Source organism: Lepisosteus platostomus, chromosome 16, assembly GCF_059453375.1.
Source record: "Lepisosteus platostomus isolate fLepPlt1 chromosome 16, fLepPlt1.hap1, whole genome shotgun sequence".
Lineage (NCBI taxonomy): Eukaryota > Metazoa > Chordata > Actinopteri > Semionotiformes > Lepisosteidae > Lepisosteus > Lepisosteus platostomus.
The window spans coordinates 3691638-3716855 of NC_142626.1; the positions used below are offsets into that span (position 1 = coordinate 3691638).

At 51.7% G+C, this 25218-nt stretch overlaps 1 protein-coding gene across 2 annotated transcripts in view; it reads right to left on the reverse strand.

Annotated features, from left to right (window-relative positions):
- Positions 1-25218, reverse strand: part of LOC148646722 (sodium/potassium/calcium exchanger 3-like) — a 173603-nt gene that overhangs the window by 77882 nt on the left and 70503 nt on the right. Inside the window, exon 18 of one of the 2 annotated variants that reach the window (XR_015927616.1) lies at positions 11216-11391. The exons of the other annotated variant lie outside the window; for it this stretch is intronic. The gene's annotated coding sequence lies outside the window, so the exon portion shown is untranslated. Of the gene's footprint in view, positions 1-11215; positions 11392-25218 lie in introns of those variants that run through there. 2 annotated transcript variants of the gene reach the window in all.

Here is a 25218-nt window from a genome sequence, read left to right on the forward strand (position 1 = left end):
AGGGTGCTGGACTGGAGGGTTTGAACCCGTCCTGTCTCTCTTAGCCCCCCCCCGCGAACCTGGAGCAACTACTACGAGAGAAGCCTAGCGGAATATTCCCAGAGCCCACCTGAGCCCTGTGAAGCTGGAGCACAGATTTCTGGGAAGTCATCATTAGCAGTGTGTGGTGGTCCAGGGGTGCTGTCTGTGTGGAGTTTGCATGTTCTCCATGGGTTTGTTTTTGGGTGTGCTCTGGTTTCGTCCAGAGACATGCTGGTAGGCGAGTTGGCTTCTGATAATGCTGGCCCTGGGGTGAGCGTGGGTGTGTCTGTGTGTGTGTGCCCCGTGATGGACTGGCGTCCCACCCAGGCCGTACCCCGCCTCGCGCCCCCCCCCGGAAACCCAGCGATAATGAGTGCCGCTGTCAAAAGTGGATGGAAGGAATTCAAGATGGTCCTCTGGGCCTTCAGTCATGCCGAGAGCAGTCTGGTAAGTGTCAACTGCTCTTGCAGGAATTCAACCACTCTGTTTTAATTGGCATTTAAGCCAATCATGAATCAACTCACGTACCACACCCTGAGCAGGTCTGAGGAAATCTGAACCCCTGCTCTAAGAATAATATTATAATATTATACTGAATATATTATACATGATATATTATATAATAGCCAGCAGCCATATCACCCTGCAGCTCCCCACTGGCAGCCCCACTGAAGCTCAGCAGGTGTGAGCCTGGCCAGTACCTGGAGGGGAGACTCCTGGGAAAGCTGAGGCTGCTGCTGGAAGAGGTGTTAGTGGGGCCAGTAGGGGGCGCTCACCCTGCGGTCCGTGTGGGTCCTGATGCCCCAGTATAGTGACGGGGGACACTAGACTGTAAACAGGCGCCGTCCTTCGGATGAGACGTCAAACCGAGGTCCTGACTCTCTGTGGTCATTAAAAATCCCAGGGTGTTTCTCGAGAAGAGTAGGGGTGTTACCCCGGTGTCCTGGCCAAATTTCCCCCCTGGCCTTTACCCATCATGGCCTCCTAATAACCCCCCTCTCTGAACTGGCTCCATCACTCTGCTCTCCTCCCCACTGAGAGCTGGGGTGTGGGGAGCGGACTGGCGCCTCATCCAGGTGGGGGTACACACTGCTGGGGGTGGAGGGGATCCCCATGACCTGTAAAGCGCTTTGAGTGGAGGGTCCAGAAAAGAGCTATAGAAGTGTAAGCAATTATTATTATATATTATAATAGCTATTATGCACGCAGATCAGGTAGGCCTAGCGGTGTAGCAGTTGTCAATATGGAAGTGATCCTATCGCCCCTCTCCCCTCTCGAACCTCTCCAAGGCAGAAGCACGTTCGAAAATGAAAGCAAGACTGAGCCCTCGCTAAGCGTAACGCAGTCCCGGGTTACACTCGGGAGGCGATGGGGGTAACCTGGCCTCGTCAGGGGCAGCAAAATCGATCTCGGGACGGGTGGCACTGCAGCTGGGGCCCGGGGTTCGATCCCTGCCGTGCTGTTTGTGTGGAGTTTGCATGTTCTCCTCCCCCGTTCAGGTGGGTTTCCTCCCTGATTCTACAGAGAGCTGGCGAGGTTAGGGAAGATAGCCCCTATGGGACTGCGTACATGTCTGTCTGGTTTGTTTTTTTTTAATAAATGCTTGTAAATTTAAGTGCAAGCAGTATAGGATAGTACCTCATGTTCAAGCATTTGATCATGACTGGAATAATAATCCTAATACTACTAGGGAACAAGTAAAGGTTTCTTCCATGCTGAAGAGAGAAGGAAACAGAACGTTTTTGCTGTTGCAGCTACCCACCTAATACTACTACAACCACTAATGCATCTATAGCGCCTTTCTGGAGCCTCCCACTCAGAGCTCTTTCCAGGTCAGGGGGATCCCCTCCACCCCCAGGAGTGTGTACCCCCACCTGGATGAGGCGCCAGTCCGCTCCCCACACCCCAGCTCTCAGTGGGGAGGAGAGCAGAGTGATGGAGCCAGTTCAGAGAGGGGGGTTATTAGGAGGCCATGATGGGTAAAGGCCAGGGGGGGAATTTGGCCAGGACACCGGGGTGACACCCCTACTCTTCTCGAGAAACACCCTGGGATTTTTAATGACCACAGAGAGTCAGGACCTTGGTTTGACGTCTCATCCGAAGGACGGCGCCTGTTTATAGTCTAGTGTCCCCATCACTATACTGGGGCATCAGGACCCACACAGACCGCAGGGTGAGCGCCCCCTGCTGGCCCCACTAACACCTCTTCCAGCAGCAGCCTCAGCTTTCCCAGGAGTCTCCCCTCCAGGTACTGACCAGGCTCCTACCTGCTGAGTCTCCAGTGGGGTGAGCTGCAGGGCGATATGGCTGCTGGCTAGGAGTTTGACCTCCTAGATGGGGGGGGGGGGGCGTCTCTTGACCCAGGACACCAGGGTAACACCCCTACTCTTTTCGTGAGACACCCTAGGATTCCTAATGTCCAATCCATCTGCCTAGAGTGCGCTTTCTTTTTTCCTTTGCAATATCGGGCAGCGTTATCTCACAGCCCAAGCTGCCAGATTATTAAAATGACAATGGGACTTGTTGATCTGCAGTAGGAAATATAAACGTCCTCGTATTTAAGTTCCTGCAGCGTGTTAAGTCAGGTGGTGGAAGCACTGAAGGCTCTTTCACAGAAACGGAGCCTTATCTCCTCCGCTCTCCCGCTGTGTGTGCACAGCAGGGGGAAAGCGAGCTCAGGTCAGCCCAATGAGACTTTGATAGCTTTGACACCAATAGAAGAACAACAGAAAGGTTACAGAGGAAGACCATCAGCCCATGTGGTCCGTTTGGTACCGGTAGCTTTGATCCGAGGGGGGGGTCTCGTACAGCTGTTTTGTGCAGGATTCCAGGGAAATCGACGTTCGGAAGTTGGCAGCTAACTGATCTGACGGTCTCGCCCCCGGCTGCTTCTCGAGAGAGACCAGGGGGCCCGGCTTCCACAACGTCCCACACTCCCACCACCCTTTGTGTAAAGCCGCTGCTCGGCACACGAGGAAGTTCGGAGGATTCACCGGGGAGGAAGGGAGCAGACCTTTCCCAACCTCGATCTAGTCTCTTGCTATTGACCAATTAGAGCCCCAGAACTTCCATTAGACCTCCAGGCAATTCCAGACAGCTGCTGGAAGTGGAATTGGTGGACCAGTAGGAGGCGGTCTTCGCTCTAAATTTCTAAGACAGTGTTTTTTAGGAGGTGTCAAATTTAACATCAGACCGAATCTGAAGTGGCCCTTCCTGCTCACTAGTCCCTGTGCTGACTAATGTACTGAGATGTGAAGCGGCCCTTCCTGCTCACTAGTCCCTGTGATGACTAATGTACTGAGATGTGAAGCGGCCCTTCCTGCTCACTAGTCCCCGTACTGACTAATGTACTGAGATGTGAAGCGGCCCTTCCTGCTCACTAGTCCCTGTACTGACTAATGTACTGAGATGTGAAGCGGCCCTTCCTGCTCACTAGTCCCTGTACAGACTAATGTACTGAGATGTGAAGCGGCCCTTCCTGCTCACTAGTCCCTGTACTGACTAATGTACTGAGATGTGAAGCGGCCCTTCCTGCTCACTAGTCCCTGTGATGACTAATGTACTGAGATGTGAAGCGGCCCTTCCTTCAGTGACTAATGCACTGAGATGTACAAGCGAATAAGTACAGGTTGTGCAGCAGACATTTCACCGCAGAAATGTTCCAGCATGATCCGCAGGCAGAGTTCACCAGTGAGCAGTATTTGCCAGTGAAACCGTCTGGGAGAGGAGAGCAGTATTTCTACTGGATGAGAAGAGCTGGACTCACAAGCCTGCTTGTTTACAGGGTCACAGGGCCGCTCCACCTCACCAGAAGTCCTGCTGCCTCGTTCTGAATCCCAGAAACATGGCGCTGAGCAGACCTGGAAATCTCCTCTATTCTGTGATGTGAATCGGAGGTTTTACACGTCACTGTGTGCATTTTAATTTTATGGTGGTCTGAAATGCGCTGCTCACTGCCGATCCTTTCTAAACTCGAAATATAAAAATAGAAAAATTTCCCCTTTAACTTGTAAGTCCGACGCCTGATTGTTTCTCCTAGTCTGTAAGGCATGAGCAGCTGTAGGCAGATGACACTGATCCACCCTCTCCCAGCCCTGGTCCCTCTTACATCAACCTTCCAGCAGTCTTCCAAAGCCAAAATATGACCTTTCTGCTGCCAGCCCTTCCGAGAATGGAAATGATTTGCGGACACCGCTGACAGATTCGCAAGGGCGTCGTTGAAAACTGTAACGATTTATAGAAAATGTGCAGAAAAAAAAACAAACCGAAAGAGGGCTAAAGCAAACAATTTCCCTGACTTAGGGCCTACTGATCATTTACAAAGCTTAGAGGAAGGCGAGTTACAGGGACATCTGAAACAGGAAAACTTAGTAGCCCCAGTTTTCATGCATCATCAGTCAAGGTGAGGCTGTCTGACCCATCTTGGTGCCTGTAGCTTTTGAGCCGAGGGTCTTGTGCAGCTATTATGTGAAAGGGGTTCCAGGAAAATCAACTGGGCGGCCTGTTCCAGACACCCCCCGCTCTTTGTGTAAAGATTAGGTGATTGTGCTCTTCGAAGACCGTCCGGTGTTTGCAAGATCTTCAGAAGGAAGCGCGAGGGCCTTCACTTGTTTCTGGACCGGTAACCAGGTCTTTGTTAAAACGCGTTGAGATGCTCTGCCGCCGGCTCTTCCTATGCAAACGATATTTTAATCAGCCGAAGCTCGAGAAGGGGCCTTGTCACGAGCAGCTCCTCGGTGCCCACGCGTTTCAGAGCTGGGACACGCGCAGATCTCCCGTCGGGCCCCGTTCACCTCCGGAATAACGCACGTCCGGCACGTGAGCTACTTAGATCACGGGTGTTTTCTCCCGCATTCGACCCCGAATCGGTGCCCACATGCCTGATCGAAAGATCTCCTCTCTTCTGCGTCTGCTCCCGCTGTTTAATTACCTGTCTTGCTTGAGACGGCAGTGGATTTTTCTGTTCAAGATATCCTAGAGAGTTTTCCCGGTCGTTTTTCAGGGTCTCTGACGCACTCACACCTCCTCTCCTCTGCCCTCTGCGGTTCTCTATTGATCCCCCCCACCCTGGTCTGTGGTGGCTCCTGTAAAACCTCTGGCAGGTTGCGTTTCGACCGTGTGACGAGTTCCAGACCCCGGGCGGGCCGGCCTTCGGCGAACCTGCAGGAATCGGGCTCGGAAAGGGCCCTGGCACGCTTTCAGAGAGCGATCGGAGGCAGGCGGGGGGGATTACTGAACCCCGGCAGGGCCTTAGTTAGACCACATCTGGAATTAAGCCTGCTTTCCAAGGCCCCAGAGAGGAAAACCAGAGACGGGCGACCAGACTCACCAGGGGCTCGTCTCCGCCGACATGCTGAGGGAGGACCGTCTCTTCGGGTTGGAGCGACCAGACTTGACCGACTTTTTCGCTCGGGTTTTTTTTCCCCAAGGGGGACGAGACAAAGCTCTGCTCCTCGCCCGGTGGAGGGGGGGGGGTGGGAGAGGTCCGGCGTGTCCAGGTTCTTGGGTCAGCCTGAAAAAAGCAAAGAAAAAAAAATGATCTTCTGGATCAGGCACATAAGGTGGTGGGGGGGGGCGATTTCTTAAGGTCTTTAACTGAGGATTACTGAGGGGGAAAAAATAAAATGCGCTTTGGTTAAAGTTCAGTCACCTATACACAGTGAAACCCCCCTTCGAACCTGGTTACCAGTCGTCACTCGGAATTTAGACAATTCAACCTGATGGAGAGCTGGAGCACAAAATCAAATCCAAATCAAAGTTGATTTATCCAATGCACAACAATACGGCGTGCAGTGGGAGCTGCTGGCGCTGAAATGTATTTTCTGCGAGCTCAAAAAATCACAAAAGCCACAAAATTGAGGTTCCGAAAATAAGGTTACATAATAATCGACTTAATAGAAATTATAATAATAAACTATTTTATACAGCGCCTTCAAAGGTGGCTTCTCAAAGCGCTTTACAGGATGACGACAACAATAAATAAGAAGAACACACCAGATAAAACACAATGACAATACACAGAGGAGACCGTGGATGGTGGTACTAAGAAAAGCAGAGGGGTGAAGAATGGAACCAGTTCAGTAAAGGCTCTTCTGAAGAGGGTTTGGAGTCTGGATTTGAAGTTGTTTAGCGACGGTGACTCTCTGATATCCTTGGGCAGAGAGTTCCAGAGCTTGGGGGCATAACAGGAGAAGGCCCTGTCACCCCTACAATGTAGACGGGGCTTGGGGGGGACAGTAAGGAGGGCAGAATTCGAAGAGCGAAGGTTGCGAGGTGGGGAGCAGGGCGATAATAGTTCAGACAGGTACTGAGGTGCCAAGCCATGCAGAGCCTTAGAGGTGAGCAGGAGAATCAATATTGAAAATCGAATCAAACTCAACATGAGTAGGGCTGTTATGTGTCCCTGGTGTATGCGATATATATCCAAGTAGTGCAGTTATGCTGAATACAGTGAAAACTGTGTGTCCGTGTAGCCATTACAGGTGATTTGCTGAAGGAGCTGCAGGTGGGCTGTTTAGCAGTCTTACTGCCTGCTAAATTAACAGAAGACATCAGAGCTTGAGACAACTCCCCCAGCCTGAGTCAAACCAGCTCCATCACAGAAGCAGAATATAAAGAAGACGAGAATCAAAACTTTGTGGTCCGAGTAGTTTTCTGCACGGAAACCAACTCTGTGTCCCCCCAGGGGCCAATCGAGACTGGGCCCCTGGGATAAATGACTGGGGTTTTTTTTTGGTGTCACCCACATGACAAGATTTCGTCTTTTTCGGCGTTTCTATTTCCCCACGGAAAGAACCTTCGCAGTCAAGTATTCCCCTTCGGGCTGGGACGCGACGGTGCTCAGGCTGACCCGGCTTCGTTAATTACAGACACCCCCCCCCACTACTCTTGGCGTAAAGTCGTTCCTCTTACTAGGCGATTCCTGCCACCTCAATATGTTTGACAGGGCAGCACGGGAGAGCTCGGCGATTTCAAACGCCTTTTTTCCAGAAAGGTATCGCGTCAGCATGCGCCTTGACATTAAAATCCCAAACGCAAAATAGCGCAGGCGTCAACAGTTTGACCTAATTACCCAAGGACGGCCTCTGGCATTAACAGGAGAGATAATCAGCAACCTATACTGAGTTTCAAGTTTCGACAGTGGGGGCAGTGTGGTGGCTCTGTGGCTCAGGATCTGCATCTGTGGCTGGGGAGGTTGCCGGTTCAAATCCTGCAGCCGGCAGAGGAATCCTACTCTGTTGGGCCCCTGAGCCAGGCCCTTCACCCCAGCTGCTCCAGGGGTGCCATATAAATGTGCTCTGACCCCCAGCTTCTCTCTCCCTGTCTGTGTGTCTCATGGAGAGCAAGCTGGGGTCTGTGAAAAGACACATCCCTGATGCAAGAAATTGGATAAACTGATCCTATCCTACAGTTGGGGTTAGCTTGAAAGCAGCAGGGCTCAGTTTTAAAAGCAGGGAGCACTGCGATTAAATCACAGATCCCCATCTTGAACAAACTCAGATTCCCCTCTGCCCAGAGAGAGTTAATAATATCAAATGAGGTACAGTCAACAAATAGGGCGCTCTCTGCTTCTTGTAACGAACTACACGACATCACATTAGAAACCAGCAGCTTTATAACAGGGCAGAAATTCTTTCCAAGAACCATCATTTCATGTGAAGCAAAAATAAATAAATACATTTTGAATCCAGCAGCTATAACAAAGCTGTTTTTAAAGGAGTGTCGTGCTCTCCTCTGTAAACAAAACACAATGTGCTGTTTCAGTTTAGTATTACATATCATGACAAATATTAGGGATAACTTTGGAAAAAACAAACTTTAAAAGGTTTCCCTGACGGATTAATAAAATCTAATACAGGCCAAACAGACCTTAAGGAATAATTGTTGATTATTATTTAATTGTTGATTTAATTATTTAATTGCACAACATCGTCTACAGAGTTTCTCTGTGCCTCTCTATTTTTGGGACACTTTGAGTGTCTGAAAAGGCCCCATCAGGTGTCCCAGTGACTTGCAGGGCAGGATCCCGGGGTTCAATTCCAGACCTGGGGTGCTGTCTGGGTGGAGTTTGCACGTTCTCCCCTGTGATCATGTGGGGTTTCCCTCCAAGTACTCTGGTCTCCTCCTACCGTCCAAAGACAGGTTGTGGAGTTAATTGGCTTCTGGGAAAACTAGAGGGAACCTGACTGTGTCTAGATCTGCTCCCTAGTGAGAGACCTGACTGGACACAGCAGAGAAGGGAGACTGACCCTGCTGGACGTCCACCCTGGTGCAAAACCGGACCGAACAACACAGATTGGACCCGAGAGGAGGGCAGTGCCTACATCAGATAGATAGATACTTTATTGATCCCCTGATCAACAGCAGCTTGACACAGACAACACAGCCACAGTGTCACGAATGATACAATAATACTAATACAACACAGACGATACAATCAGTACAGCGAGAAGGTACTCCCAGCCCAGAACACACAAGGAACAAACCAGAACAGAACAGTCCACAAAAAAGTCGGATTGCACAATCTGAATATAAATATAAATGGATTGCACAGGTCCCTGGCATCTATTGCACAAAAACAGTTGTAAACAGGAAAGAAAAAGAGCAGATGTATCAGTTTGCTGCTCAGTCCAGACACAGGTCCCTGTCAGTGTTGCCTCTGCCCAGACGCAAGTTGGATTCGATGTAAAGTCTTAAGGCAGAAGGCCAGAATGACCTCCTGTAGCCTCTCGCACTGTGGATGGATCAGCCTATTGCTCAATGTGCTCTTCATTTCCAATAGCATGTCATAGAGGGGGTGTGAGAGGGTCAGCAGTCATATCACCCTGCAGCTCACCACTGGCAGCCCCACTGGAGACTCAGCAGGTGTGTTGCTCCCAGACAACTTTAGGAATTTGTGGCAGATGCTGGAGAGATGTTTCTTCTTTTGAGCAAAGATGGAATTCTGGATTTCTCAGCTTGCTCAAAGGGCTCTGCTTTCACGCCCATCGAGAAGGACTTAAGGAGCTCGCCTGGCTGATGAGGATAGTCCAGGAACGGACACCAAGTGGGGAAACGTAATTGCCCGGACCTCCAAACTTTCTAAAAGGAGTTGAGCCGTTAGCTCAGGGCTCTGCGTAGCTCCGTGCCTCTGTGGGTGAGTCATGTTTGCATTTCCCCCCCAACCCCACTGTAATCTCTGTAAACACTGCGTTCTAAGGATACAGATCCTCCTCTGCAGGCATGAGGACTTAACCCTGAGTGGATTACGGCAGTACCTAACCTCCTTTTGAAAAAAACAAACCGAGCTTATTGACAGAATTAATCCAGCCGGCTTCAGGATCAACAGTGAAACAAATGACCCTGGATCCGTGCAAGAGGAAATCTGGGACTGGGAACAGGATGTGCTTTCTCTCGTGGAGAGCGGCGAGTGTCTGGAACAGAGACGCGCTGCTGTCCAGACAAGCTGCTGGTGCTGAGCCCTGGATCGGTCGGTGGACAGGGACCGAGCAGGTTTCACGAGCCAGACGGCCTGTTCGTATTTGAAATGAGTTTTTTTTCCTGTTCTCGTGATCAAACAATACCTATATCGCCGATTCACTGATCCACTCGGGTCCCTGCGGGACCTCTGGATTTTGTCCCGTTTGATGACCCAATTAAACAATTAACTACTATCTTAGGAAGCCGCTGTGCCACACTGGTCAGCATTGCTGCCTCCCCAGCGCTGGGGGCCTGGGGTTCAACTCCCGCCCTGGGGTGCTGTCTGGGTGGAGTTTGCATGGTCTCCCCGGTGTTCGTGTGGGTTTCCTCCCACTGCTCACAGACATGATGGCGGATTCATTGGCTTCTGGGAAAACCGGCCCTGGTAGGAGTCTGCGTGTGTCTGCGTCAGTGTGTGCCCTGTGATGGACTGGCGTCCCATCCAGAGCGTACAAAGCAGGTCAGACAATGGATATGCGATTCCATATTATATCCCCTATTAATCAAATTCTAAAAGCATGCTTGCGTTTACTCCGCTATCGAGCGTATTCGCAGAAAAGCTTAAAACTATCACTTTTCTCACAGAGTACCGAATACTGTAAACTGGTCAGAAAGAGCAGGGAGCACGTAAAACGTTTCCAAAATCACATGTAAGACTTTGATGCTTAAAATGTTTAGGGAGAAATGGAAGACTGGTGTGTATTGTTTTCTTGAAAATACCAAGACCAGCCATATACAGTTTACATATGTTTATGTTCCTAAATCGATATCGTTTATGACCTTTAGATGCGTTATGCTCCTCTTCTTTTTATGCTCGGCTACTAAAATTTCCCTTTAGTGGTAAAATTCCATATAAATATTCAATACTAAAACGTGCACAGAACTGAGATGCTCCAGGTGACAGCAGAGCATTTCAATCTCAAGATTCCCGCTCCATTCACGGCTGGGAATGTCGTCCCGTTCCTGTGGGATTCCGGGGAACCTGCCTGAGCTGAACCCCGGAGAGTCAGCCCTAAACAGGATGTGCACCAAAAAACGGGAAAGAGGAGATCGTCCTAGTTCTAGTCCGCAAGTCAGTTGTCGATTCCAGGTCCTCATCCAGAGGACAGCCAGGAGACCGGCTTCAACGACGCGGCTGCTCCACACTCCCACAACTCTTTGGGTAAAGAGGTGCCCCCCCCCGCCCTCTGTTTTGAATGCGATTCCATATAGATTCCCCTCGCGCTCTCTCTGCTTCGTGTCTCACTGAGAACGGGACCTGCTGCAGAGTCCCGGCCCGTCCTGCTCAGTGACCCGTGGAGCTTCTCCACGTCCCCCCGGCTACGATCAGGACAAACAGTCCGTCTCTCAGGCGGCAGCGGAGCTCATCGGTTCCCCTCCTGCCGCGGGAGCAGGCCTGCCTGGGCTTGCAGGTTTTACAGCTGCCTCGGTCCAGAGGTCAGGCAGGCGTCGGGAACGGCCGTGCCCCCGGCCTCAGTCATCCACTGCTCTCCTCGGCAGTTTGAATTGGCGTGGGGTCGAGAGATTTCATTGTGCTCCACCACGGAAAACCAGTTTTTCCCCACAGACATCTGCTCTTCGTTGTGCATGCGCTGAGAATGAATCACTCCTTACAGGTCTATAGCGCCTTTCTGGACCCTCCCACTCAGAGCTCTTTCCAGGTCAGGGGGATCCCCCCTCCGCCCCCCAGCAGTGTGTACCCCCACCTGGATGAGGCGCAAGTCCGCTCCCCACACCCCAGCTCTCAGTGGGGAGGAGAGCAGAGTGATGGAGCCAGTTCAGAGAGGGGGGTTATTAGGAGGCCATGATGGGTAAAGGCCAGGGGGGAAATTTGGCCAGGACACCGGGGTAACACCCCTACTCTTCTCGAGAAACACCCTGGGGTTTTTAATGACCACAGAGAGTCAGGACCTCGGTTTTTACGTCTCATCCGAAGACATAGCTTCCTTCTTTATGTCTCATCCGAAACCTTTATTACAGTCTAGTGTCCCCGTCACTATACTGGGGCATTAGGACCCACACAGAATGCAGGGTGAGCGCCCCCTACTGGCCCCACTAACACCCTGGGATTTTTAATGACCACAGAGAGTCAGGACCTCTGTTTGACGTCTCATCCGAAGGACGGCGCCTGTTTACAGTCTAGTGTCCCCCGTCACTATACTGGGGCATCAGGACCCACACAGACCCCAGGGTGAGCGCCCCCTGCTGGCCCCCACTAACACCTCTTCCAGCAGTAACCTTAGTTTTTCCCAGGAGTCTCCCCTCCAGGTACTGACCAGGCTCCCACCTGCTGAGTCTCCAGTGGGGTGAGCTGCAGGGCGATATGGCATATCTAGAGTTCTTATCCACTAGGCTGCGAGTGCCAACTCCCAGTTGACTCCAGACACTTCAGCAGGGGTTTAATCTCCCCTGCTGTGTTGATACAGCAGCTGACTGCCAAGATACCGCATTAGCGCCGACTGTCCCCAACACGCGCAGATACACCTGCTCTGTTGTTTTATGCTACTGTTCCCTGCAACCTTTTAGCGTATTCCCTGGCTGCCACTGGAAGTTGCCTGGGATTAATCCGTGTGCCAAGTGAACGGAATGGAAAGGCTGCGTTAGATCCCAGTGGCTTTTAATAAGAGCTTATCTCCCTTAATGTGTTTGTCCACTGCTGGCTTCTGACACTGCATTAGAACACGTCTGGCTCAGGCCCCAGCCCGCTCGCTGGTGCACACGACTGCATTTGTAGGGCTGGTCTCCCCAGGTCGGGGGTGGCCACTTAAATAGGACCCCCCCCCCCCTCCCTCCTGCTCAAAATCCCAAACCCTGCAATCCGTAGCACCGGGACCACCTGGTAAACAAGACCCCCCCAACAAGATCAGAATGATCACATCTCTTCCAGGACACCCCGAGGAGCCCGGGAGAAAGACGTGGATCTTCTCTGCTATGAGAATCGGGTGTGATAAAGACAAAAAGGCTCTGCTGTAAAATGCGTCGTTGCTGGGAGAGAGAGAGCATAGATAGTTCCTCGGTTTCCTGAACCTTTAATCCGTTTTTTTTTTCCCAGTACCTACACAGGAAGACCTGCGTCTTTTGTCTGTAGAAGGTTCCCAAGCTCAGGTACAAATTAATGGGGAGAATCTAAAAGTCAATGGAGTGACTGCAAGAGTCTTAAGCTCAGGAAAGAAGAAATTGTCTCTCTTTGCAATGGGGACTCCAGTCCTCTGATCTCTTTTCAATACAAGGATGGGTGAAATTCTAGATACAATTATCTTACTAGGCAGCAGCCCTATCGCCTTGCAGCTCCCCACTGGCAGCCCCACTGGAGACTCAGCAGGTGGGAGCCTGGCCAGTACCTGGAGGGGGAGACTCCTGGGAAAACTGAGGCTGCTGCAGGAAGAGATGTCAGTGGGGCCAGTAGGGGGCGTTCACCCTGTTGTCTGTGTGGGGTTAGGGTTAGGGCAGTTTAGCAATGGGGATGCTATATTGTAGAAAAGGCGCCGTCCCTCGGACGAGACGTCAAACCGAGGTCCTGACTCTCCATGGTCATTAAAAACCCCAGGGCGTTTCTCGAGAAGAGTAGGGGTGTTACCCCAGTGTCCTGGCCAAATTTCCCCCCTGGCCTTTACCCATCACGGCCTCCTAATAACCCCCCTCTCTGAACTGGCTCCATCACTCTGCTCTCCTCCCCACTGAGAGCTGGGGTGTGGGGAGCGGACTGGCGCCTCATCCAGGTGGGGGTACACACTGCTGGGGGGTGGAGGGGATCCCCATGACCTGGAAAGAGCTCTGAGTGGAGGGTCCAGAAAGGCGCTATAGAAGTGTAAGCAATTATTAATATTATTAGAAGTGAACACGTGCTGCAGGGAGACCTCAGTTTCAGTGCTGAGGAAGGAGACACTCTTGTCTCACAATGGCTGAGTTCAGAGCCTTTTCCTTTCTGTCTGAGGCTCGAAGGGATTCATCCGCAGGCTCTGGAAGAACAGGACCCCTCCCTCCTCTCATTTTCCAGGACAAAGATGATAGTTATGGGGGGAGGAGGAACAGCTTGGCAGCTCAGTGCATTCTCTAGGTTCCCAAGAAACAACAAACCGCAGTCGGTTTCGGTTCTCGCCGGGGAGGAACGGGGGGGCTGGGGTGGCGGACCAGGGCTCCGAAGGATTGCAGGTTCAAATCCCGGGTGGGATACCGCTGTTGTATCCTGGAGCGATCTCTCGGATTGTCCCAGTCCGGGCAGATTTGACACTGTGCAGGGGGACATTTGATCTCTGGTCCACTTGCCTGATGAAATCCTGAAAACAACCCACTGCTCATCCTAAAGCTATTCGGTGTGCTCCTGTCCTGCCATCCAGATTTATGTTTATCCCTCCAGTCTGTGATGGGGGTTTGCTAGCTATCTTCTTCCAATTCTTCCAATTCAGGACACAAACAGGAGTACGCACTCCAGTTTCGCCAGAGGACTCACCTCCCAGCACGGGCCCCCCGGACCGCGGGAGGAAACCGGAGCACCAGGAGGGACACCCAGGTGGGCGTGTGGAGAACATGCAGACTCCACCCAGACAGCCCCCTCGGAATTGAACCCAGGGCAGCGGCGAGGCTCGCCTGTGCCGAGTACATATTGCAAAGACGCGCTGAAACGCCGGACGCGCGCCGAACCGCGCTGGATCACACTGGCTGTTTCTAATGCATACAAAACCGCCCGTCTCCCGGTGAACTGATGCTGGGGGAAAAAAAGCAACTCCTCCCCCACGTGCTGGCGATAGAAAAGCCGTGGGTGAGTATCAGACTCTCAGCCTGCACTTGAAAACCCTCTCCGCCAGGCTCGTCTCAGCTGTGTAACTTGGAGAGCTTCCAGAACTGGCTGCCGCTGAGACACGTTTGCTCTGGGGTGTGTTTTTTTTTTTCTTACGGTCGGTGTTGTGCATCTTATTAATCTGGGGGGGCACTTTCTGAAAGACCCCCCCCCCGGGGGGGCTCCTGGCTCCAGACCCCTGCCACTCTTTGTGCAAAGAACGCGCCTCCCCCCCCCCCCCCGCTTTCACCCAGAATTCTGCTGGAGGTCTCTATTGCCTCCTAGGGCAATTAATGGTAAAGAGGGCCGAGCTCAAAGCGCATATGCGCTTTGATTGTCTAATATGTACACATTTTAACGATATTTAAGATGAACTGCAGTGTCTACAGTATGGTCGCATGAGATTCACACAATACAATTGCCATCATATTCGTGTTTACAATGCATTATGATTGAGGGGGGAAGGGTTAACAGTTTGGATCTCTTGAGGGATCCCAGTGCAGGTTAAGTATCTGTGCAGCACTGGTCTATCACTGCCAGTTGCAGGTTTGTATCCTTGATGGGGCACTGTTGTTGTGACATTGAGCGCGAGCCTTCAGTCAAATGGCCTGATGTTTACATCAAAGTCCCTTTGGCTGCTGGTGTTGGCTTTGGGCAATACCCATGCCCTCAGCCCGCAGTCCCCATGAGTGCTGACCTTATTACATTAGTTATGGTGCTTTTAAAACGGCGGATAAGAGGGACGTCTGTACCCAAAGAGGGGTGGGAGTGGGGAGCAAGCGGCCCAGCCATTGCTGCTGAAGCCAAAACCCTGGTTTCTTTCGAGACGCGTCTGGATGAAACCGTCCAGTCAGGACAAAGGGCACTTCTTTACACAGAGGGTTGTGGGAGGGTGGAACAAGCTTGCTGCGGAAAAGCAGGCAGTGGCTTTGGCATAGGCTCACCGACAATACACTGTCCATACCCTTTGGTTCCTAGGCACGAGGTTAGGCCGTCTGATCAGGGAATCGATGAAGGGATCAGAAGGTTTCATGCCTTAAAGGAACACGACTCCTGATCATGATTTTTGTCCGAAAAGGGTGCTTTTCCAATGAGATCGTGTAATTCGTTAGATATGTCACATCGTGTCCTTGTGGTCTGGACTTCTATGGCTCAAGCCTGGGACACACAAGAACAGAAATCTCCAATCTCACCAATCAGAATGAACTCTCCAGTCAGGTGGGGGTAGTGAGTGCCAGAAGATTGGCTCTGGCTCTGGCGTGGGGGTGTGACTGATTGAGAGAGGCGGGCTCACGGAGGGGGGAGTGTCCAGAAAGGGGGTGTGGCTTGTGTGGGAGAGGGGGCGTGGCTCGAGGTCCTCAACACCATTCTTAAACTGTGGGTGCTGCAAGATGACATGGGCAGATATTAGTGAGGGATCGCTCATTCACTGCTATCGTACATTATCGCCTTTTCTTTTGAAAGATTCTGAGATCAGTTAGCTAACAGTGAGCTAACAGGGAAAGCTAGTCTGGGTTGTTTCTCCTGCTGGCATTTCCAGTGAAGCCACACTGAGTTTTTCTTCCTAATCCCTTACTGAGCATCTGACTACTTAGGCTGAAGCCCCCCGGCCTTATGTCTGGAACGGACTCATTCCCGAAATATATACAGATCCCTCTGCGCTAAGCCTTTCCGAGAAGCACACGAGGTCTAGAGCAGAATGGGCAGGCGACGAAACGACGTCGAAGCTTGGATTAGGACATCAGAGCAGCTCCGAACGCGAGCTCGCTCAGTCGCTCAGCCCCTCCAGCCCTCTTGGTAGTTAGGAGAGAAAGTGATCTGAGGTTGGGCAGCCAGCAATAGGTGTACAAGGCAGGGTACGCCATGGATGGGACGCCAGTCTATCATAGGGCAAACACACACACACACACACACACACACACACACACACACACACACACACACACACACACACCAGGGCCCATGTTCCCAGAAGCCAATTCACCTCCCAGCATGTCTTCGGACTGTGGGAGGAAACCCATGCAACCCATGGGGGAGAACATGCAAACTCCACACAGACAGCACTCCGGGTCTGGGTTTGAACCCAGGGCCCTGAAGGATAACTACTGCGCCACCGAGCTGACGCCGATACTCCTACATTTTAATGCATATTTTTATTGCTCACAACCCGTCCTGAAATCTTGCACCCAATAACTCAGATACCCAGCAGGCTGGTCATTTGTAACCTTCCTGATATTCAATTACTGTGTAAACGTCCTTGAAGTAGCTTGTGAGTACTTATAGTTATGTGTTTTAAAATTGTGCCTTTTCCTGCATTTACCCCCTTTATAACAGGAGAGACAACCACAGTTGTCATGCTTTACATACAAACTCTCACTTAATCGGACTATTCCAATTATTTCGTTCCTTGTAAAATGTCTACCCAGGCTCCGAGCTGATTTAGAGGTGACTCGGCCCCTCAGGCGAGGTAAATGTCGTGTCATCTACTGTAAAAGACATTTCAGAATAACACTAGATTCTCTCATTTCGAAAAACTGCTTGGTTAATTGATTAATTGGCTGCTCGGGCTGGAACAAAACCTAGAAGACACCAGGCCCTCAGGAGTGTGGGCCTCCCCAGTAAACTACTGATTAACTAGGGTTAATTAGTAGTTAGTTATTTTAATTACTAAGTAGCTCTGTCTTCTTAGATTACAGGGACACAGCCATGACATTCTGAACCAAACCTCACCTTGTACTCAAGTATCGCTGGAGGTATTGGTACTCCATTACTTTTCCTTGTGCCTGTACTTGACTATCAGTGGAAATATCGGTACTCCATTGCTTTTCCTGGTGCCCATCCGTGTGCCTGACCCCACGTCTACTGTGAAAATTCAGACAGCGGGATCTTCCCATGTGCTGTTGATACCGGTCAAATACAGAATTTCCTTCGGAACGAACGGGGAAACTCCCACCAGAGGACACATACAAGTGGGACACTACTCAAGGAAGGTGCATTTAAAATTGAGAACAGGTGGCACTTCTGTACACAAAGAGTGGCGGGAGAGTGTGGCACAGGGCACTCGGCCCCTGTTGTTGAAGCCGATACCCTGGGGCTTCTCTTAAGGAACAGGGCTGTACGAGACACTCGATACAAACCGATGAGCTACTGACGACAGGACATTTTGAGGGCTTTATTACGTGCTTCTGATCCTTCAATCTGTCCTCTGGATTAATTTCCTCAAACCCTGCCCCGACGCCTTTCTATGACCTCCTTGTGGAGACTTTTATGGGAATATTGCACTCCTGTCCCTTATAGTGCATGCACCACGACTTTATCACCTGCTGAATAAACCTAATAAAACAATTCTCACATCGCTCAAATGGCGCTGGTGGTTTCCCATATGCCAGACGGAGCATCCAATCAGATAGTCATCGTCAAGCGTGATCTGAGTTCGGGGGCTCCCGGATGCTGGGAGATCCGCTCGGATTATTTTTATTTGACTCCCTTCCTGGAATTTGCTGTTCCTGGAAATCGGAGGGTTTTTGGGGGTGAGTTTACCTAGTGGGGGGGGGGGGCTTTCATGAGCTAAAAGCCGTCCCTTAGAGAAAAGCAGTGAACCCTGGTCCTGCAGGGACGACCCGGTGCCTGAGGTTCAGAACTGGGGACTCTTTCAGATGTGTACCCCCTAAAAGGTGAACCAGCTGAACCTCTGCACTGCTCCTGTCGGGTGTGTCTGACACAGTGACAGTACCTGGAGGGGAGACTCCTGGGAAAGCTGAGGCTGCTGCTGGAAGAGGTGTTAGTGGGGCCAGCAGGGAGCGCTCACCCTGCGGTCTGTGTGGGTCCTAATGCCCCAGTGTAAACAGGCGCCGTCCTTCGGATGAGACGTCAAACCGAGGTCCTGACTCTCTGTGCTCATTAAAAATCCCAGGGCGTTTCTCGAAAAGAGTAGGGGTGTTACCCCGGTGTCCTGGCCAAATTTCCCCCCTGGCCTTTACCCATCATGGCCTCCTAATAACCCCCCTCTCTGAACTGGCTCCATCACTCTGCTCTCCTCCCCACTGAGAGCTGGGGTGTGGGGAGCGGACTGGCGCCTCACCCAGGTGGGGGTACACACTGCTGGGGGTGGAGGGGATCCCCACGACCAGTAAAGAGCTCTGAGTGGAGGGTCCAGAAAGGCGCTATAGGATGACTGGACCCTTTCCAACATGAATATCCCATTTGCGCAGTCAGGAGAGCTCCTATTAAGGCACAGGTGATGGTTCGCCTCTGCGTGCTTTCTTGCACAAAGTCTACCAGGGGACACATTTCCAATCTGAGGATTTGGAGAGCTGGGCAGCACAGTGCTGAGCAGTACTGCCACCCAGCCCTGGCGCCCTGGGTTAAATTCCTGAGGGTCGGGTCTGTCTGTGTGGAGTTTGCATGTTCTCCCACGGGTCCCCCTGAATTGCCCTGGTTTCTTCCCAACATCCAGAGACCCGCTCACCCTCAGTGACCAGGCGCTGACATAGCAGATGCTGTAAAACGACATCGTGGTCATTGAAGACACACTTATATTTACGATATTCGCAGACCATCTACTGTATACAAGTGTATATATATATATGTTCTCAGCAGTGTTGGGTTAAAAGAAAACGGCTTTTTTCTTTTTCCTAGAAGAACAACTTTTTCCACCGCGAAAGAAACATCCGAGTCAATCGCTCGACTCTGCTTCGTGAGAAAACGTTACAAGTCGCTGAGGAACGACGGAAATACCGTCACGCCCCACCCCCCACAGCAGACGACCCTCCACGAGTCCACGACGTGACGCCAACACGGGGGGGCACCTTTCCCACGCGTGAAAATGTCACTCGCAGTTCGTTCCGCTGCTGGTTGTGCCTCGTCGGTTTCGATCTAATATCAGCTGAGGCGGCTGGACGCTATCTTACCAATAGTTTCCCACAGTTTTTTTTAAACTTTATTTCTTTATGACGGCCATAAACGTCGCCGCGTTAATTAATGAAAAGGTGACCTCCTTCACACGCGGCGTCTATAAAATAAACCGACTCATCGTGTCGAACTGGGTGAGGGGGTCATTTCTCCTGGGGGGATGGTTAAAAACCGAGTTTCTGCCCGAACCTCTGACCCGCCCTGCCCGCCGGTGCACTGGATCAGCTGTACCGTAGCTGTAGTTCACAAAGCGCCACACACACACACACACTACAGTAAAGAGTTTGGCTGCAGGTTATAATAATATTATTATTATTAATAATAATAAAGTTCAAGTAGGGAGCTGCGTCAGCAGGCGTTGGCTGCAAAGGAACAAGTAATAGGTTTATTCCAGGCTGAAAAAGAGAAGACAGAAAACACAACGTTTCGGCCGTGGAACCTTCTTCGGAGCCATATTGTCAATGGCTCCACACCCGAAACGTTGTTTCTTTCCAGCTATGGAATACAGCTTTTCTTGTTCCTTTGCATAATAATACGAATAATTAACGATTGCTTACACTTCTATATAGCGCCTTTCTGGACCCTCCACTCAGAGCTCTTCCCAGGTCAACCTCCCCAGCCTCCCAGAATCCATTTCCACCTCTTTAGAGGAGAATACTTAGTAACACCGCCAACAGCCCGGATGATTCTACTCAAACTGCTGTCACACACCTATACAGACGCCTATTAAGCGCGCGCCCTGTCTGAACAGTGAGCAGGCTCACCTCCGCTCCCCGGCACTTATCGAGAGTGAGACATTCCAAGAATCATTGCTTATGCTTCTATATAGCGCCTTTCTGGACCCGCCCACTCAGAGCTCTTTCCAGGTCCCCTCCACCCCCCAGCAGGGTGTACCCCCACCTGGGTGAGGCGCCAGTCCGCTCCCCACACCCCAGCTCTCAGTGGGGAGGAGAGCAGAGTGATGGAGCCAGTTCAGAGAGGGGGGTTATTAGGAGGCCATGATGGGTAAAGGCCAGGGGGGGAATTGGGCCAGGACACCGGGGTTATACCCCAACTAGATCAGTACTGCAGGCACAGATCCAACTCTCTCAATACCAGACTGCAGATAGACCCCTCTTCACATACAGACGGGATTTAAGACTGAAGAGAAGCAGATCAATCTCCTAATCGTTCACGCTCCGGCCGCCGTCTCCCACCCCCAACATCGCGTCCTCGATCGCCTTCTAACGCGACTCCCGAAACTTTGGGATATAATCTGCTTTTTGCCACGCTTCCGGGGAACCTGTCGCGTCTGTCGTCTCTTGATCAGACGAGCTATCTTACCACAATGCCTTGTATCCTGACGCTGGTGTCCCGCCCGGGAGGACACAGATGTAAATTCGACTTTCCGAGCTCACAATCCGAATCGACCAATTCTGGTTTTGTTTTGTTTTTTTTAACATGCGTGTATTCTGGTCGTCTGTGAGACGGGCGGCTCTGTGTGTGCGTGTGTGTGTGTGTGTGTCCCTCGCATTGGTCACTATGGGGAAGTCTAGTCGCCTGTAAACCGCTGCTGAATTCGCGGCTGTGTTTCTGGCCACATGCCCAACCCTCCCGGACAGCTACACAACCCCTCCGTGTCACCTAACACCACCAGCCCTGGAGCCCGCGAATACACACAGAAACGGGAATGAGTCGTTTTCTGCGGGTTCCTACGGCTGAGTGGCGTTTTAAGATGCAGCCGTTGGGCTTCTATGGCGTGTAAGCGCGGTCACGGACACGCGTGTGGACAGCACACATCATTCTCCGGTCACTGTCGGGGCTGTTTTTTTTTGTCGTGAAAAACTACACCACAGCCCAGGCCAGGTCAAGTGCGGGAACTTGAAACGTGTACTCCTGGAAGGAAAAAAAAAATATATTATAGTCGCCACTTCTCTCGGTTAGCGAGGAAGGGGTCCGGCTTGAAAAACGCTTTTCCCCGAGTTCTCCCACCCCTCCGCTTTGACGAGACTTTTAAACGACACGCCGGTTTGATGTCCTTCGTAAAAACGAAGCGTCGAGACGTGTAAAAAAAAAGCGAAGCTCTTTCGTTTTCTCCCATTCACTGAGGGGGGACAGGTGGACGAGAGCCCCCACTCCATTGCTGAGACGCGACGTTATCCGCTGCCCCAGTCCACGGACGTCCACCTTCGTGTCAATCGGTGAAGAAAACGGACGGGTGTCCTTGCGGGACGTGTCCGTGTGGCCCGTCGCTCCGAACCACCGGACCGAGCAGGAAATACAAGATTTTTAAAAAACACCACGCCGACCCGCAAACACTTACCTAAGGGACTGGCGACTGACGACCCTGGGATCTCCCTTCTTCACACACACACACACACAAAAATAAACCCCACGGGTTTTAATCCCCCAAAGTTTGTGTGTGTGTGTGTCTTTCTGGAGGGGGGGTGTCCGGAGTCGGGAAAAATGAAAGAAGAAAAAAGTTCTAACCGGGGACTTCAGGGCGACGTGTCTTTAGAATTAACTACCCCCTCTCCTCCTCCTCCTCCTCCAGCCCGTCCCCGCCTGCTTTTTCGGAATCGGCAGCCGGAGCGAAAATGAAGCCCCTGGACTCGTTTCGCTCTTCTTTTATTATTTTTTTTCCCTCCCTCCGGCCACCCCGTTAAGGATAAGTCCGCCGTCGGCTGTCCACGCCGCGGGCTCCGCTGTCCCTGCGCCGCCTGGGAGGAGGGGTCTCTGCCCCGGTCTCGCCCGCCTGTCCTGCGGCTGGCTGTCCGTCCGCCCTCGGGGTCCGACCGCGAATGTGCTCTCCTGCGCCCCTGCGGAGCAGCTAACGGCTCCTACCTGCCAACCAGCGCAAATATTATGTCGCTCGCAACACAAACACCAGCCTGGGCGACACCTCCCCAGCCCGCCGCCCGGAGCGACGCCCGGCACTTAACCCCCGCCGCGCCGACGGCTGTCGAGGGGGGGGGGCGGGCGGCCTTGCTCGGTCTCAGCCCGCAGTCTGCAGATCAACGCCACGTTACACCTCGAGCAAAGCACTGTTTTAGCGGGGATTTTGTGTGTGTGTGTGTGGGGGGTTTGTAGCGCCGACAGTTTGTCATGAGCGGCACTGCCCTCCTCGTCCGTCCTCGGTTAGGTCCGGGGTTCGAGAGAGGCGCCCCTGTATATATGTGTGTGTGTGTGTGGAGGTCGCAACAGCGGCGTTTGTACTGTCCAGGGAGGATACATTAACCGCCCCCCCCGCCAATATATGGAGGATAAAACTCGGGAGCTACGCGGTAGCAGGAGACTTCATCCCCGCTGTTTGTTGTTTGTTGTTTTTTTTCTCTGGCGACCATGTGTACCTGCCTGCGCGTCCGCCATATTGGAGACGTCACCCATGACAACTGGTCAAGCAACGGCGAATAAATGAGATATTTGTGAAGATAACTAGTTCCGAGGGGAAGCCGAGGTCCACGTTTGGGTGGGTGAGGAGGGGGGGCACACACAGATACAGGTCACCCTAACGACTCGCTATTCACAGGCCAGTTCGGGTCACACACCGAAACACGTTCCTCCGGTCTGTTATGCGAGTAACGGTGTGTCGCCTACCACTCAGATTTATTTAGGTGTGCTGTAAGATGGAAACGTTTGAGATCCACTGGTTTGCTCCCGTTTTACTCCCACAGCCCGAAGACTTGCTGGGAGGTGATTAGGCTTCTGGGGAAACCGGCCCTGGTGTCAGTGTGTGTGTGTGTGTTTGTTTTGGGATGGACTGGTGTCCTAGCCGGGGTGTACTCGGCCTTGCGCCCGTTGCTTGCTGGAATAGACTCCAGCTTCCCAATTCTGACCCTGGTGACCCCCCAAACACGTGTTTGTACTGTACTGGTTTGTGTCCTAGCACACCCCACACACCCCATCAAATCTTCTCACCGACTTCACAATAACAAGCTGAGCTCTTGCACCTGCCGGAGCTCTTAACTGTCGTATTCGGTCGGTGAAATAAAACCCCCGATCCGATGGAGGCGGCAGGGAAATGAAGAGAGACATAGGGGAAACCCACTCTCGTGGGCGATTCGCGAGGTCAAGGAGTTTTAAAAGCCGCGGCCCGCCGAGAAAACCAAAACGGCGCCTGTTTTTCCGAGTCGTGTGCTTTTGCCGTTGAATTCATGGCAGCTCGGATGACGCCTGCCTTCCCCGACACGGTTAGACGAGAACAGCAGATCTAGTTAAGTGGGGACGACGACGAATTCGTCCTGAGCACTGCGCTGCTTTTAAAAAGAAAGATTCAAAAAGTTTGCGTCCGCCAATTGAAGTGACAATAATAACCAAATGACTTAGCACTACGTGTCTGACTTTTGTTTTCTAAAAGTTGTATGTTACTTAACTTCTTGCTGTGCTGTGTTGATGTTTTGTGGCGATCCCTTTAATGTCTTTGTATAGGAGCACACGTGCAAACAGGCATTTCACTGCACGGGTGCACCTGACCAAGAAACTGTCACGAACTGCCAAAAGACGCCGTCCATCTCCCCTAGCGTTAATTAAGGACGGTACCCAATGACGTCAACGCACGTCAATGAGTCTTGTGTGCGGTCATTTTAGCGACAATCCAAATTGCCACATTTTCCTCTTGAACGACGGCCAGGAGTTTCCCTTGTCGGGCACTGCATAGACAATACTAATTAAGAAACCCCTGATCAGCCACCCAACATGCAATTAGACCAGTTGCTGTTTGATAGGTTTCTCGCCATCTTGTTTGCGTTAATTAGAAGCGTGAACGCGCAGCGTCAGGTAGCCCCCCAAAAAAAAGACCGCGAACAATCTCTACTCGGAATACACACACACGGCGGGCAGCCACACGTTTAACACAATAAAGTAAGACGACACATCAGGTGACACTTAAAAGCTACCCACTCACGATGCCTGTATCCTGTTCCTGTCCGACTCCCGTCCGCTCCTCCGAAGCAGTCCCAGGGGGAGCGGCTGTCTGTATCGACAAGCGCTTGCAGGTCTCTCCGGGGTTTTTTAAACTCCGCGGAATATCTCCTCGGCGCAGTTTTTCAAACGGTCGTGCGTGTTTCTTTTCAGGACCTGCGCTCTCGCCGGGCTCGCCCTTAAAAGCGTGTTGGAAGTTCAGCACGGTAAATTAAAAACGAGATTCGGCCGCCCCCCCCTCCCCGTCAAATAAATCAAGTGTCTCCAGCGTCACGCGTAGCGCACCTGACTCGTTCGAAACTCCGGGGTCACCAGTCTCACCTCGTATTTCAAAAGCCCGACACAAACACACGCAGCCTCTGCTTTTTAACCAAGACGGCTCCCTACAAGCACAGAAAAATCGGTGCGGTGGGGAGAGGGGTCGCGGCTCTGCAGTCGGGAGGTTGCAGGTTCGAATCCTGAGCACGGTAGCTGTACCTCCCCCCCGAGCAGGGCAGCTCACTGTCTGCTTCAGGAAAGTGATCTGATGTTTACATTTTAAGCCCCCCCTTTCGGACGCTAGTGTTGGTTTAATCCAGCAATGGCGCACTCAGTGCCTGGAATGGATTTCCTTACTTAGATCACAACCGGAGAGGAAAAGTGTTTCTGTTGGTCCAAGTGAGGGTCTATCCCAGCAAGCAACAGGAGCAAGGCGGGGTACACTCTGGACGGGACACCGGTCCATCACAGGACACAGACAGACACACACACACCTGTTCCACCTTTATCTGAAGCCAATTCACCTCCCAGCACAAAACAGTTCTTACACAAAGAGGGGTGGGAGCGTGGAACAGGCTGCCCCGCCACAATGTTGAAGCTGATACCCTGGGCTCTTTCCCTGCTGGATGAGATCCTGGGAGGAGTTACCTAGTAACACACAAACAGACGAGATGGATCATATAGCCTTTCATGCCCTTACGTCTGTCTTCAGATTTCTGCTTCACTGCTTCTTAATTAAGTTCTTAATTAGTTATACGAGGATGGCTAGTTAATCAAACGAACGTTTATAGCACTGAGTTTATTTCTGATTACTCGCATAACATGGGGGGTTGTATAACCTCCACAAATATGTGCACTGTCACATCTGATTAAACACTAACACGAGCCTTTAA